This window comes from Ictidomys tridecemlineatus, unplaced genomic scaffold, assembly GCF_052094955.1.
Source record: "Ictidomys tridecemlineatus isolate mIctTri1 unplaced genomic scaffold, mIctTri1.hap1 Scaffold_1645, whole genome shotgun sequence".
In the NCBI taxonomy this organism is placed as follows: domain Eukaryota; kingdom Metazoa; phylum Chordata; class Mammalia; order Rodentia; family Sciuridae; genus Ictidomys; species Ictidomys tridecemlineatus.
Window position 1 is genome coordinate 19,438 of NW_027521439.1, and position 16,163 is coordinate 35,600.

The 16,163-nt window shown below is 60.2% G+C and overlaps 1 long non-coding RNA gene across 1 annotated transcript; it reads left to right on the top strand.

The window, feature by feature from the left end:
• The first annotated feature begins 536 nt into the window (after positions 1-536).
• LOC144372811 (uncharacterized) lies at positions 537-15,056 on the top strand. The gene is made up of 2 exons (XR_013432687.1): positions 537-13,450; positions 13,994-15,056. It is a non-coding gene; the product is annotated as an uncharacterized LOC144372811 (long non-coding RNA).
• The last annotated feature ends 1,107 nt before the right edge of the window (positions 15,057-16,163 follow it).

The window sequence follows — 16,163 nt, forward strand, 5'->3', positions numbered from 1 at the left end:
CATGTCCAGGCCCCCTTACGGCGGTGGCCCTGGCCACAATCTCCCAGCCCCCACATCAGTCCTGGGTGGCCTCTGTGGCCCTCACCCAGGGTGACGGAGACCCCCGCCCAGGGGCCATCTGGGTAAGGTTTTGAAGGTCGAGTAGGAGTTCGCAGCGTCCTGGCCGAGAAGCGGGCTCCACCCCGGGAGGAAGCCGTGGCCCCCCGTCCCTCCCAGCCTCTGGGACAGTGGCTGCAGGGGCTGTTGGTCCTCTGGCCAGTCACAGGGCCGAGTGGCTGGCAGGGAGGGGGGCCCAGGGGAGGGGGGACCCCGTGAGCCCTGTGAAGGGCAGAGGCCACGAAGACGCCACAGGATGCGAATTTTTTTGGGGGGTGGAGGGGGCACCAGGGATTGAACTCAGGGGACCTCGGACACAGAGCCCCGTCCCCAGCCCCTTTTTCTATTTTATTGAGAGACAGAGTCTCACTGAGTGGCTCAGGGCCTCGCTTTGGCTGAGGCTGGCCTCCACCTTGCGATCCTCCTGCCTCAGCCTCCCGAGCCGCTGGGTGACAGGCGTGTGGCCCTGGGAAGTGATTTCAACAGAAGCTGCTGGTCTCCTGCAGGAGCTCCCCGCCTGCCCTGGGGGTCGGGGGCAGCCCAGGGAAGGGGAGGCCCTCCCCCGAGGAGGAAGAGGAATTTTGGGGGGACCTTGGGGGTCCCCCATAGAGCTGTGGACCTGGGGGTCAGGACAGACCCGGGAGGAGGCCCAAAGAGGTGGCCTTCCACAGGGACGGAGGCCCCTAGGTCTCCCGTGGCTGCCCACCTGCCCCCTCTGCACCTGCAGGTCGGAGGTCACGTGGCCCCGCCCCCCCAGGCCACCCGGGGTGTGGGCACCCGGCTGTTGCTCAACCCGCCACCACGATATCGTGCCCAGAAGAAACGGTCACTTCCCACAGCCACAGCTGGGGCCCCAGATAAAGGCCACAGGGAGCCCAGGCTGACCGGAGGCTGGGTACCAGGCGAGGCCCAGAGGCTGCCTCCCGCCTCCACGGGACACCCCAGCCTCCAGGTATCCCACCTGGGCCCCCACGGGGCCCTGCTGAGCCTCACAGGTGAAGAGGGTCACAGCGGAGGAGGCCCCAAGAGCCGGCAAGGTGGCCCACACCTGTCATCCCAGCAGCTCGGGAGGCTGAGGCAGGAGGATCAAAAGTTGGAGGCCAGCCTCAGCCACTCAGCGAGACCCTGACATAAAAAGGGCCGGGGACGGGGCTCAGAGGCTGAGCACCCCGGGTGCCATCCTGGGTACCCAAAAAATCTTGAAAGGCAGGAGGGGACAAGCCCGGTGTGGCGTCCCTCAGCCCCAGGGACAGGCCTTGGGAGCACGGATTTTTCCCAAGGCCTCCATCATGGAGGCTGAGGCCAGGCTGCAGAGATCAACTCCACGGTCACCACCCCCCAACCCCAAGTGTCCCCTCAGATCTGCTGGGGACCCCACAGCCGAGCCAGCCCTTTTCTTTATATAGAGACAGGGTCTTGCTGAGCTGCTGAGGCTGGCCTCCACCTTGCAATCCTCCTGCCTCAGCCTCTGGGGGCAGGTGTCTGTGGTGGGGAAGCAGCAACCTCCCGGTCACATGAGGTCCCATCCTGAGCTGCGTCCCTGCCACCTTCCCTGGGGGGGGGTCCCCACCTTCTCCTGGCCCTGGGTAGCCCAAGGGACAGTGCTGTCCAGAGGCCAGGACACCAGTCCTGCCCCCACAGACAGCCCGCGGCTGGGCTGCCCGTAACAAGAGGCGGTTGTCAGTCACGGGGCCGCGCTGATAAAGCGACAAGCATCTCCCGGTGGCCGGAAGGTGGGGGAGGCCCAGCGGGGGGTGCCCAGATCTCGGATGGAGACGTCCACGCTGGGCAGTGCCCGCCTGGCCCTCTGCTGACGTGGCTGGCCACCAGGCCTGGGGGTCCTGCAGCAGGGCCACCTGCCCCAGTCAAGGCTGCCCAGCACCAGCCCTCACCAGCTCATCCCCTCCCCAGGATTCTAGCTCTTTCCTTTGCTCACCTCCTGAGGGGCGTGGGGGGGGGGGGTGAGGAGGATTATCTGATGTCACTCCAGCCCCCCTGCCTCCACGCTGCAGCTTTGGGGACCACAGATAGGTGGCAGGAGGACATCTGGGATCCAAAGAGCCCCCGGGAGGCCTGGGGTCCACTCCTGAGCCCGTCCTGGCTGGGAGGGGACGGTCGAGAGGAGGCAGAGAGAGAGGAAGGAGGGAGCCCAAGGGACAGGGACACACGGAAGGGACAGAGGGAGCCCGGGAGGCAGAGAGGCCCCACAGAGGGAGGCTAAGACGGAGTCCCATGGTGATGAGGATCATTCCAACTCAGAGAATCAAGGTTTTTCTTCCCCCCAGACCAGGGACGCTGGCCTCCTCCGGGTGTTGTCCCCTGAGGGACCCCGCATCACCCCCAGCAGCCTCGCTCTGAACAACTCAGATGGATCTGGGATCCAATGAGGCCCGGACCAGGTGTCTCACCCTCTCTGTGCCTTGGCAAAATGAAATTAACCTTAGGACCTGCCTCGCCGGGAGATCAGAAGGGACATACAGCAGGGGCTCACTAAAGGCTCGACGGCCACCACTTGGGCTAACAGTTTGGGTATTTCGAAACGATCGAAACGATGTCACCCGAGTGTCACGGCCAAAAGCGGAAGCAATTCTGTTGATCAACAGGTGTTTATCGGCCCATAAATGGACAAGCAGATTGGGTCTCCTCAAGTGACCGAGGGTCAGTCACTGGACCAAAGCATGATCTAAATGTCTGGGAGACGTCGCGTGTCGCAGGGCGCGGTGGGCACGCCTGTCACCCCAGTGGGAGGCCAAGGCAGGAGGATCGCAAGGTGGAGGCCAGCCTCAGCCACTTAGCGAGGCCCTGTCTCAAAATAAAATTTTTTTTTTTAAGGTTGGGGACGGGGCTCAGAGCCTGAAGGTTCCTGGGTTCGAGTCTCATTGAAAAATCCGTTTTTGTTTCTGTCTGAGTGGCCCAAGCTACAGGGTCACCCTCTTGTCCCCCTCGTCCTCCCCCACCTCCTGTTTTCAGAGAGATTGTTCAGTCTCCAACCTGGGCCACACCATGCCAATGGCCCTGCTTGGGGGAGGCAGAGGACTCTAGGTCAGGACCTTGAACCAGTTGTCCCCTCTCCCTGGCCCCAAGCAGGTGGGGCTCAGTCACCCTTTGACCCCGAGAACCTGCCACTCTGTGACCTTTTCAAAAGTCACAGTAAAAATGTGACAGTAAAAACGACCCTGAGAGCGAATAATCCCGACCGGATGAGTTTGGAGTTAACTAATCCAGGATCCACTTAATCCAAGATGGAGGGGACCAGCGTTTCAAGCAGGGACAGTGATGCAAAGGCCCTGGGGTCCCCTATTTGCTGACGGGATCGTGTTGCGAACCGCAGGGAGATTTTCCTCCCGAATCCTCAAAGCAGCCCCAAGCAGGAAGGGTCCTGCCACCCCCCAGCTGACAGAACAACTGCGAAGTTGTCACCTGGACCAGAGAAGCGGAGGTGGGATTTGAACCCAGTGCGACTCTCCGCCCTAGCTCTATCCCTCTGGGCAGCCATGCTGTGTGACCCTGGGCAAGTGCCTGGCCCTCTCTGAGCTTCTGTCTGTCCATCTAGAACATCAAGGAGGCATCATCGCTGCGGTCAAAATAGGGTGGGATAAGGCATGAGGAAGGGCCTGGCACCGTGGTGGCCCTGGTGGCCGTGGTGGTGACAGGAGCCGGCCAGGGGCGCAGGGATCCTCTGGAGCAGGGACAGAGCCGCAGATGTCCCGGATGGGGAGCTGCACTGCCGCCGGGCGCCGACAGAGGGCAGGAGCGGGCCGCGCCTCCGCCGCCCGGAGCAGCCGGCGGCTCAGCCCGGCCGCAGGGCGCTGGGTCCCCGTTAGAGCCTGTGCCTGGCCCGCAGGATCCAGGGGCACGGAGCGGGCAGGGAGCCGGTGCGCGGGGCCGCCCCCTTGCAGGGCCACACAGAGTGGCCTTGGGCCTGGCGCTGGGTTCCAAGGGTGTCCTACCACCCCCCCACACCTCCCCTGGGGACTCTACCTCCAAGAGAGGTGGCCCCAGGTTTGCAGAGACCCAGCCTCAGTGTCAGGACCTGGAGTTGAAAGACTGTGACGTCCCCAGGCCGAAATGTGACCAGTGGGAATTGAGCTGTGCTAGGGGACCTTGTCACCTCTGAGAAGAAACCACGGATGGCACTGATCAAGTGTCGCAAGGACACTGTGCCAAATCAAATAGGGAAACTAATCTCGGTTACCCTTTTAGTCTAAGTACTAAGTGCTGAGATCCCATTTAATCCTTGTGAAGTACTAAGTACCAGATATTCTGATGGCTACTAAGCATTAAGTACCGAGATCCCATTTAGTCCTCAGGAAGCATTAAGTAGTAAATACGCAGATGGAGTACTGAGAACCCACTTAATCCCCAAGAATAAGCACTGAAAACTTGTGGAATACTTAGTGTTAAGTACTGAGATCCCATTGAATCCTCATGAGGTACTAAGTATTACTCAGCTGGAATACTAAATACTGAGATCCCACTGAATCCTTGTGAAGCACTAAATACTAGAGATTCAGATGGATACTGTTAAGTACTGAGATCCCACTGAACCCTCATGAAATACTGAGTACTAAATACTCAGGTGGAATATTGTGTACTCAGTACAGAGATCCCATTTGATTCTCACGGGGTATTAAGTACCAAGCACCCTGACAGAGTACTGAGTATTAAGTACCGAGGCCCCTATTGATCTTGTGGGATACTGAGTGCCAAGTACCCATATTGAGTACTGAGTATTAAGTACCAAGGCCCCTTTGATCTTGTGGAGTACTGAGTGCCAAGTACCCATATTGAGTACTGAGTATTAAGTACCAAGGCCCCTTTGATCTTGTGGAGTACTGAGTGCCAAGTACCCATATTGAGTACTGAGTATTAAGTACCGAGGCCCCATTTGATCTCGTGGAGTACTGAGTGCCAAGTACCCGCGTGGAGTACTAAGTATCAAGTACCGAGATCCCATTTGATCCTCATAGAATACTGAATATTAAATGCTCAGGTGGAATACTAAATGCTAAGTACTGAGATTCTATAGAATCTTCAGGTGATCGTCCCCTAGAGACCTGCGTTGTCCCTGTTTTACGGATGGAGACGCTGAGGTGATCCAAGGTAACAGGATGGGAAGACAAACCCCTGCGTGGGTCCTTCTTTTTTCCTTTTTACCTGTGGATACTCGTCCCGAGGGCAGGTGGCTGGGCGTGTTTCCCGGGTGCGAGGGAGGACGCCTGTGCAGACTCACCTGGCCACATCCAGGCTTGTGGCAGCGTGGGGCACACGCCCACCCTGCTCCCACGGGTGCATATGGTCCCTGAGAGCCACGGCCAGGTAGCCAATGTCCCCTGGAGGCCCACTGAGCCAGGAGGAGGGATTTTCTGCTGCTGGGGGACACGGGGTCCCTGGAGGGAGCCCTGGTCCCTGGGTCCTGGAAGGGGGGCCCAGGAGGGCCACCCTGTGTGTCCAGGAGCCAGGCCCAAGGTGGGCCAGCAGGCACAGCCCCTGGCTGGGCACCCCGCCTGCCACCGGGCCACCAGGCCACCGGGTCCCTGTGGCTGAGCATTTGCATAAGGTCCCCGAGCCCTCGGATCGCGTTACGCGGGGGCCGATGACAATCTGGGCTGCAATAATATTTAACACATGGCGCACTTTTAATTAACTAACTCCATAATCTCAAATCCACCCCAGAGCCCGCCACCAAGTTTTCATTTTCACGTTGGGTAACATAATAGCGGCCGCTGGCCCGTCCCCCCCTTTGATTTAATTAAAAGCCCTTTTGTGTGTCTCTTGTCACTTCGGAAAGGGACAAACCCCCAGCCCTGTGGGCGGGCCAGGGCTCGGCTCGGAGTCCACTCCTCGGGGACTCTGGGGTGGCACCCTGGCAAAGCCACTGAGAGCGTGGAGCAGCCACACACGGGGACCCAGGGACACACGCAGCAGAGGCCGGTGACAGTCCCTACCTTGTCCGTGCGCCGTGGCGAGGCCCTGTGGGGACACTCTCCAGGCCCAAGGCCACCTGTGGCCCACAGTCCTGGTCCCACATGCCCCGGGCGGGGGTCGAAGATTGGAGCCATCTCAGGACTGGCACTGAGCACTCTGGTCACCAGCCTGGCCCTGGCCTGTCCCTCAGCACCTCGGTGACCCTGAGTGTGAGCCGGGCTTGCTGTCTCCATCTCCCTGACGCTTCTCTGTCCCCCTCTCTCCCCATCTGCCCGTCTCCAATCCCAGGGTTAATGCTTCTAGAAACAGCCAGGAACCAGATGGAAGACTAAGTATTAAGTACTGAAATCCCATTTTATCTTCCTGAAGTTCTAAGTACTAAACACTGACAGAGTACTGAGGACCAAGTACTGAGATCCCATTTAACCCTCACGGAATACTAAGTAATAAATACTCAGTTGGAGTACTGAGGACCAAGTACTGAGATCCCATTTAACCCCCACGGAGTGCTAAGTAATAAATACAGTACTGAGGACCAAGTACTGAGGTCCCATTTAACCCCCACAGAGTACTAAGTAAAAATACTCAGAGTACTGAGGACCAAGTACTGAGATCCCATTTAACCCCCACGGAGTGCTAAGTAATAAATACTCACAGTACTGAGGACCAAGTACTGAGATCCCATTTAACCCTCATGGAGTGAGTACTGAGGATCAAGTACTGAGGTCCCATTTAACCCTCACAGAGTACTAAGTAATAAATACTCAGGCGGAGTACTGAGGACCAAGTACTGAGATCCCATTTAACCCCCACAGAGTACTAAGTAAAAATACTCAGACAGAGTACTGAGGACCAAGTACTGATATCCCATTTAACCCTCATGGAGTACTAAGTAATAAATACTCGGGTGGAGTACTGAGGACCGAGTACTGAGATCCCATTTAACCCTCGTGGAGTACTAAGTAATAAATACTCGGGTGGAGTACTGAGGACCGAGTACTGAGATCCCATTTAACCCTCACAAAGTACTAATGACTCAGACAGAATACTGAGCTTCCTGGAGTTGGACTCACTCCTCTGGTCATTCTGCTGTGTGCCCAGGGGACAGGGCCCTCCTGAAGGACTCCTGGGGGCTCCTGAGCAGGCAAAGGAGGACAGATCCTTCTTAGGGGTCTTAGCCTGTCCCCCCCAGCCCTGGAGAGCAAGTGCTTCTCTAGGTCACAGCCAGGCTGACAGGGAAACTTAGTGTTCTCTGCCAGCTCAGACCAGGGGACATCTTTAGACAGACCCCCACCCACAAGCCGGGATTCTTGGTGGGGAGACACAGAGACCCCTTAGGTCTGAGCGGGAAGGTCAGGAGTCTGGGGATGAGGAGGGCGGGGCAGAGGGCTGTGTCACCCAGTGTCCTGGTGGCCTGAGCAGGGAGCTCCTCCCCCGTCTGCTGTGGGGTGGGGACTCTGAGGCCAGCCTGGCCAGAAGCAGAAGCAGCAATTCCTCCAGCTCTCATCCATCACTTATTCAATCAACAAACATGCAGGGGTTGGATGAGCACTGAATGCATCAAGCCCCGGGGCCACAGAGTGGTGACCGCGGGAGGGTTCTTGCCCACCCTGGTGAGGGAGGTGTCCAGATGGGCCAGGACCCTGGCCTCCAAGGGGACACCTGAAGAGGAGGGGGGCCGCGTCAGTGAGGCAGTTCCTGAGTCTGTAGTAAGTGAGGCCAGCCTCCAGCCTCCAGCCTCCTGCCTCCTGGTCCCAAAGTGTGACCAGCAGAGCGGGGATCCTGGGAGTGGAGGGCTCTGGGGTGCAGGGGCTCATCCCCCATCCGGCCTCAAGCAGCCTCTTCCAGTTCTCACCTACCAGCCGCCCAGTCAGCTGGGACGGTGGGTGCCTCGGGTGCCTGCAGGGCTGCCTGGGGGGGGCCGACACAACCTTCATCCCCCACACCAGTCTGGCCGGCACCAGCCAGCAGACACAGGCCGATCCTGGGCAGCGGTCACTCTGACCGCAGGATCACCACGCATGCGCGCGGCCGCCCGAAGGCACACACCCTCACCGGAGTGGACACGGACTGTCACCTCCTAACGGGGACACGCTCACATGGGCACACAGCAGGCACCCCAATGAGCACCCCCGGTCCCAGGGGGCCAGACCCCAGGACCCAGGTGCACAAATGACCTCCCACCTCCGTGAGCTGCCAATCAGGGAGGCCACAGGTAGAGACCGGGACTTGTCGCGAGTCCCTGCCACCCCTGGGCTCCATCTCAAAGAAAGCCACGAAGGACATCAGGGAGCAGAGCCCACAGGCATCAGGGAGAACCCTGTTCCCAGGAAAAGGACTTGCGGATGCCCGTGCAAAGGCCCTGAGGCCGTGTAAGGAACAGCAAGGAGACAGTGGAACAGAGAGGATGAAGTCTGAGAGGTGGAGACGTCGGAGCTGGGAGCAGATGGGGTGGCTTTTGTGACCACCCTAAGGGGCTTTGGCTTGTCCTTGGAGGGTGCCCAGGATGGCTGAGGCCTGACTTTGATTTTAACAGGGTCCTCAGGCTGTAGCTGGGGAAGGGGCTGCAGAGGGGCGCAGCAGGGACTGGGTGGCAGCTACTGCCCCAGTCCAAGCAAGAGACGTTGATGCTGGGACCAGCGGGTGGCAGGGCCCGGGAGGAGCTGGTGGGACCTTGAAGGTCAAGTCCAGCAGCCCGAGGAGCAAAGTCCTGGTGGCGTGTCCCCTGACCAGGCCCAGAGAGCAGTCAGAGAGGGGGTCCCAGGAGGGACCTGGACATGACTTTGCAGATGATGCAGATGCAGATGGAGACCGAAATGTCCCCAAAAGCAGGGGGAGGGGACACCTGGTGACCTCCAGGCCAGGTTGGGGGGCTGCTGCCCCAGGGGTCTGGGGCTTGGGGACCTCAGAGGACGGCCACCGGCCCCTCCCCCGCTCCCTCCCTCCCTCCCGGGCGCGTCCTCCCCTCCCCCTCGCCACCTGCGGGGTCGCTGGGACCCGGGGCCTTTGTCCCACGTGTCGCCCCCGAGCAAACACAGCTGAGCCCGGCCTCGCGTGCGGCCCCCGCCCCCCAAATCTGCGGCCCGCGGGGCGGAGGCTTAGCGGGCAGCTGCGGCGGCGGGGACCCGGGCATGTCGCCGTCGCCCCGCTCCCGGCTGGCGACACGCCTTTGTCATGCAGATCACCCGCTGGCCGCCCGCCTCGCCCTCGCCCGGCGCCTTCCACCCGCAGCTGATGGGGGGGGGGGGCTGGGGACAGCTCAGTTCCCAACCCAGGCGACATCCCAGTGCAGGCTGGGCCCGCCACCCGCCTGCCATCGCGGGTGCCCGGTGACCCCGTCCTTGTCGCCGAGCGCCCCAAGTTTGCCATCGGGAGCCCGGGCGGAGGTGTGTCGCGGCGGAGGCGGGAGGGGACACTTGGGGACTGTCCCCAGCCCCCCCAGAAGCTCAGATTGGGGACCTCTGCTTTGCACCCTGGTGGCCAGGACCCCCTGCCCTGCCCTGCGGCACTTGGTGTCCCACCTCTGGGGCCTTGGGGACATTCCTGGGGTCAGGGTGGCGGAGGAGGGAGCCAGGTTGGGTGGCTTGGTGGCCTGGGAAAGGCCACCGGGGCTCAGGCAGCCGGGGGTCCCCCCACCCCGCCACCAGGCGCCACCCAACCCGGGCTCCACCTGCGGGTGGGCGGGGCTTCGCGAGGCCACGCCCCCTCCCCAGCCCCGCTCCAAACCCAGGTGAGCCCCTGGGCAGGCGGGAGGCCTGGGGCCAGGCCCGGAGGGGACATTCCTTACCTCTGAGATCAGGCTGGAGAGGCTGGTGGCTCCTGCTGCTGTCGCCTGCCAGGGTCCTGCCCAGGAGCACCCCGTCTCCCCGCTGCTGCTGCTTTGGCAGAGATCAGGAGGCCGAGACAGGAGGATGGCAAGGTGGAGGCCAGCCTCAGCCACTTAGCAAAGACCTGAGCCACTCAGGGAGACCCTGTCGCTAAATAAAATCTAAAAAGGGCTGGGGACGGGGCTTAGGGGTGAAGCACCCCTGGGTTCCATTCTTGGTACCCAAAAAACAAAACAAAAAAGTGGGGTGCGAAATGTCCCTTATGCCCACAGAGTCACGTGCCACCCTCTCCCACCCCTGGGGACAGACGAGCGGAGGTACCCACGGGCGCTGCTGCTTCCGCTGTGTGATGGGTGGCTATTAGTCACACTCGGAGCCTCTAGAAGCTTTGGTCCAGCGACCAACCTTGAAGAATGTCCCTTTAAAAAGGAACAGATAGGACGAGTGGGCAGAGAGAGCCACGAGGCCACGCTCATGTTGGTCACGGTGACATCTGAAAGTTCTCCCCCCCCCCCAAAGCCTCGTTTGGCAAGAGGACCCGAGTTCCACCCCGTGCGGACTCCGTTGGGTGCCGGCTGTGTGACCTTGGGCCACTGACCTAACCTCTCTGAACCTCTTCTCCTTTTGATGTGGCTATAAATCAAACCTAGGACTCCCTGGGGGCCGAGGCTCGGGTCCCTCTGTGGGGCTGTGTGTGAGTCCCAGGTTGGTCACAGGGGAGACTCCGACTCCTCCTGAGGGCCTCTGGCCCAAGCCACCAGGAAAGGCCAGCCCAAGATGGGGGGTGACCCGTCCACACACCCGGCAGGGAGGGGCCTGAGGGCCGGCTCCGGTTTCTGGTGGGACAGGTTCTCCTGAGCGGCCCTTGATGAATGGCCCAGATAAGGACCCTGCAGGTCCCCTGGGCCGGGCAGGGGACCCACACCGGAAAGGTCCCCAGTCTGGCTCAGAGGGGGTGACCGGGTCGGTCCTTCCTGCTGCTGTCACTAGTTTTAATTTTTTTGGGGGGGACACCCAGATGCCCTTTCTCAACCTGTCCCCTGCCTACGCGGTGGGGCAGCCTTGGGGACTTGTGAGGGGACACGAGGTGCCCAGTGCAGGAAGCCCAGGGCCGCAGTGTCCCGGGGTGGGGTTGGCGATCCCGCGGCGTTCAGAGGTCTCTGCTTCCGATCAACCTTCTAGAAACTTCCAGGACCTGGCTGGCTCCATCCCCAGGGCCAGGGCTGACCCCTCCTGTGTCCTCTGCAGGGAGGTGGCCCTGGGCGATGTCCCCTGCCATCGCTGTGTCCTGAGAACGGCTCCTTTTCATTTCTGTGCTGGGGAGTCCCAGGTCGGAGGCCAGGACCCAGTGGCCTTGGGACTCACACTCATGGGGTCCCTCACCAGAGGGGGCTGCGTGATCCTCTGGGCCCCAGGACGGTCCCACCAGAGCCTCGGCTCAAGGCCTCAAGAATGGCTTTGAGACTGGGTGTGGTGGCCCCCCGCCTGTCACCTCAGCAGCTCAGGAGGCTGAGGCAGGAGGATCGCAGGGTGGAGGCCAGCCTCAGCCACTCAGGGAGACCCTGCCTCTAAATAAAATAGAAAAAGGGCTGGGGACGGGGCTCCGGGGTGAGGTGACCCTGAGTTCCATCCCATCCTCCCTGGGCCCTCCCAAACTGGGGCCTCTAATGGCTGGCCTCCACCTTGCGATCCTCCTGCCTCAGCCTCCAGAATCTCTGGGATCCCAGGTGGGCACCACCATGCCCGGCTTCTCTAGTGACCCTTCAATGCTGCCAATGAGGTGTCACCTTTGGGTACACTGAGAAAGGACTCGCTTGAATCTTGGTTCTAACCCAAGGTTCCCCCATGAAGCTCCGTTGCTATAACAAAGCGCCCGAGACCGTTTGATTGTAAAAGACAAAAGGTTTATTGGGGCTCAGAGTTTTGGAGGTTCATCGTCTGTTGACCCCACTGTCCCTGGGCCTGTGGTGGGGAGCCTGTGGGGAAGGGAGCAGCCAGGACAGGAAAGAGACAGGGGGAGTGACTGGTGCTGTTCCCATTCCCTTCAGGGGCGTGGCCTCAGAGACCAGAAACCTTACCTTCAGGGGCGTGGCCTCAGAGACCTGAAACCTTACCTTCAGGGGCGTGGCCTCAGAGACCTGAAACCTTACCTTCAGGGGCGTGGCCTCAGAGACCTGAAACCTTACCTTCAGGGGCGTGGCCTCAGAGACCAGAAACCTTACCTTCAGGGGCGTGGCCTCAGAGACCTGAAACCTTCCAGGAGGCCCCGCCTCTTAAAGGCACCGACCACTTCTCCACAGAGCCAAGCTGGGGACCAACTCTTGAACACGGGGACCCTTGGGGGACGACGTTGTAGATTCTGAAACGTTGACCAGAGTCACCTGGAGGCTGGGCCAGGGCTGGAGCCTCTGCTTTCAAGATGGCGCACCCAACAGGGCCAGCGGATGGGAGTTGGTCAGCCTTGTGGGGGGGGGGGGACAGTCTCTGGATCTGTTCAAGGGTTCCCGTGACACAGCCCCAGACCAAGTGACCTGAGCCAACAGAAGGCAGAAGCCACCGTGTCCCTGGTGGCCTGACCTCAGAAGTCACACTCTGCCGTTTCCTGTTGGTGACACACATGGGCCCCGGGGGGCCATCCTGGAGGTGGCTCCCTTTACCTTGCCTGCCTCCTTCTCCTCCTTCTCCTGCTTCTCCTTCTTCCTCAGAAAGGGACCTCACAGCCAGGCACAAGTGACGCCCACACCTGTCCTCCCAGCAGCTCGGGAGGCTGAGGCAGGAGGATCGCCAGGTGGAGGCCAGCCTCAACAAGTGATCGGGGCCACAAGCAACTCAGCACGACGTGGCTCCGTGGTCGAGGGCCCCTGAGTTTAGTCCCCAGTACCCCCCCAAAAAAAAATACCCAGAAAGTGACCTTACTCCAATGTCACAGAAGAAGAATAGAAGCCACCGGAGACCCTCGTCTTCCTGTGACCAAGTGACCAGGCCTCTCTCTGCCCCTCCCTGGTGTCGCAATGGAGGAGTTACTTGTTGCTTTGACCCGAGGTTAACCTTCGCCCGCGCTTGAACCCGACCCCTCTGTCCTTCCTTCCCGAGGGAGGCCGGGCCTCCGTCCTCTCCCTGCCTCCCTCCCTCCCCTCCTACACACACTCACACACACACACACACACACTCGCGCACACACACGTGCAGACTATCTGTGACAGTGTCTCTGTCCCCTTGATCCCTGTTATTTTTCAACTGTGTTTTTTTGTGGTGCAGAGAGTAGAGGTCAGACCTTCTCTTCCTCTTTTATCTTTCCAATATTTTATTTCATTTTATTTTTTTATTATTTTTGGGGGGCACCAGGGATGGAGCCCCGTCCCCAGCCCTATTTTGTATTTTAAAATAAATATTTTATTTATTTGCTCAGGGCCTCGCTGCTGAGGCTGGCCTCCACCTGGTGATCCTCCTGCCTCAGCCTCCCCAGCCGCTGGGATGACAGGCGTGCACCTCCGTGCACCTGCCCTGGACAGACAGATGGTCGTCTCAGTGGAGAAAAGCTGATGAGATGCTCTTGTTTCCATAGCAACCCAGAGGGGGCAGCCCGGCGGACCGACAAGGTGTGGCAGGGAAAAGGTCAAGTGCACAACACCTTCCACAGGCCCAGGACCATGGATGGGAGGGTTTTTATTTTCATTTAAAAAATTTGTTCTTCTCAGCTCTCCCTGACGGCAGCGAGCATCCTGCCATGTCACTCCTACAACGGGGTGTGACGTCCCACTCCTGTGGCTGGACCTGCTGTGGGGTGTCCCTGGTCATGGGTTCCCATGTGAACATGGGAAAGGGACGTCCATCCATCCCCCTGTCTCTCCCAGTCCCTCCCCTCCCTTCCCTCCACTCCCTGAGTCTCATCCAGTAAACAGCCATCCCCCCCCTTATTCTCAGTCAACGTCCCCATATCAGAGAGGACACTCCGCCTTTGGTTTTTGGGGACTGGCTGATTCCACTCAGCATGATCGTCTCCAGCTCCATCCATTGACCAGCAAATGCCATCACTTCATTCTTCTTGATGGCTGAGTAATATTCCTCATCCTTCTTGACGGCTGAGTAATATTCCACTGTGTCTATGGACCACATTTTCTTTATCCGTCCCTCTGTTGAAGGCCACCTCGGCTGGTCCCAGGCTTGGTGACTGTGAATCGGGCTTCGATGGCACGCTGACGTGGAAAGGTGGCATTTTTACAAGGTGAACTTAGCCCCTAACCTGCAGGGACTCCCACACTGGCTGGAGGCGGGGGACGGGGTGGGGACACCGTGAACCTCAGAGCCTGTGCAGCAGCCTGAAATCCAACCAAGATGCGGACAGCTCCGATGTCCCTGAGGTTGGCCGCAAAATCTCGTTGGTCACCTCTGGGCACAATAGGGATCTGTCCCCCCCGACCCCAGACCACTCCAGGGAGGTGAAGAGATGTGGCTGAAGGAGTTGAGGCTGGTGTCCCAAGCATTTCCGTGGCCACCAACAGGGGGGACAACGCCCTGTCACTGTGCCCTGGGCTCCGTGTCCCCGCCATCCACCCACAGGCCGGGGCAACCCAGGAGGGCAGGAACATTCATTGCCAGAGACTGTTTTTCCTCCTTGTTTTATGTCCCCAACGTTTCCATGAAAACAGAAGAAGCAGCCACCCACCCCGAATTTCCTGTTTGAACGGCTGATGGAGGGATCTCGCCCTCAGGGACATGGCAGCTTTGCCCCCGGGGCTGGGGAGGCCGAGGCAGGAGGATCGCCAGGTGGAGGCCAGCCTCAGCCAAAGGGAGGCCCCGAGCGACTCGGCGAGACCCTGTCTGTCAATCAGATGCCAAACAGGGCTGGGGACGGGGCTGTGGGGTCCTAACAGGTGGGGGGGAGTCTCTGCCAAAGTCACTTAAAATATTGTCACCCCATGTTTTAGACCCGGCTCAGAAAAGGGGACATGGCCTCACACGTTCTCCAGCGGCTCATCCATCAAAGGACCTCTGACCGTCACCGACCACCAGGCCTCCAGTCCTCCTGGACCCCCAGGTCCGCTCCATCCGGGCGGCAAAATCAGTGTCCCCCATTCAACGCTGCGGCCCAGTTCGGTGACATGCACAGACGCCACCGTGAGCCAGCCCGCCACCCACGGCGATCGATAAGCCTCATTAATAATTAACTTTTTAATTAAACGTCCATTTAAAACAAGGAGGGAATCAGCCTCTGGCTGTGAATGTCCCTGCTCCCCTGGGCTGCCCGGGGGCCTCTGGGTGGCAGAGGGGGGACCCTGAGGACAGAGCATGGTGACAGGGCCTTTTCCTCCCTGTGGGTGGCCCCCTGAGCCCTGTCCCCAGCCCCTTTTTCTATTTTATTTAGAGACAGGGTCTCGCTGAGTGGCTCAGGGCCTCGCTCCGTGGCTGAGGCTGGCCTCCACCTTTTGATCCTCCTGCCTCAGCCTCCCCAGCCGCTGAGATGTGCCGCTGCCGGACACACAGACGGTCTTAGTGGACAAGAGCTGACGAGATGCCCTTGTTTCCGTAGCCACCCGGAGTGGGCAGCAGCCTGGCCTCTGGAGGAGAAGGTGGCTTCTCCGTCACCGCCACCCAGAGCCTCACGACCCCAGGGGTTTCCTGACCGGCTGCTCGGGTGACCGCAGGCGTAACCACGGCGCCCGGGGGCTCAAGTGGCTGGTGGTGCCAGGTTCCTGCTTCGGGGTTGACAGTCGAGTGTGGCTGGCGGCCGGCAGGTGACCCGTCCCTGGACCCGACCCCGCCAAAGCCCAGGAACATCGGAGGCCAGGGACACGGGGCCAGGCAGCGCCCTGGATGGAGAGGGCAGCTTTGGACGCTGTCCTGGGGTCACCCGCCTGTCCCGGGTGGTCCCAAGCCCCTCTGAGATGGCTTATTCTTGGTCCCAGGGATTGAACTCGGGGTGCTGAGCCCCGTCCCCAGCCCCTTTTTCTATTTTATTGAGAGACAGGGTCTCGCTGAGTGGCTCAGGGCCTTGCTCAGTGGTTGAGGCTGGCCTCCACTTTTCGATCCTCCTGCCTCAGCCTCCCGAGCCGCTGGGAGGACAGGCCTGTGCCGACTGCGCCCTGCTCTTCCGCTTTGATCTGCTTCCCAGACGCAAACCTACCCTCCTCCTCCCGGGCTTCCCCCTGGGGATGGACGCTGGGACCAGGTTTGGCCCCAGGGCCAGGCTTTGAAGTGCCCCTTCTCAAGTCACCTGGATCCTCCAGGCAGGAGCCCGTTTGAGAAGTGGGTGACGCTAAGCTGGCCCCTTGGTTCCCCCACTGAGGGGAGGAAGGGAATGAGGTCCTGTCC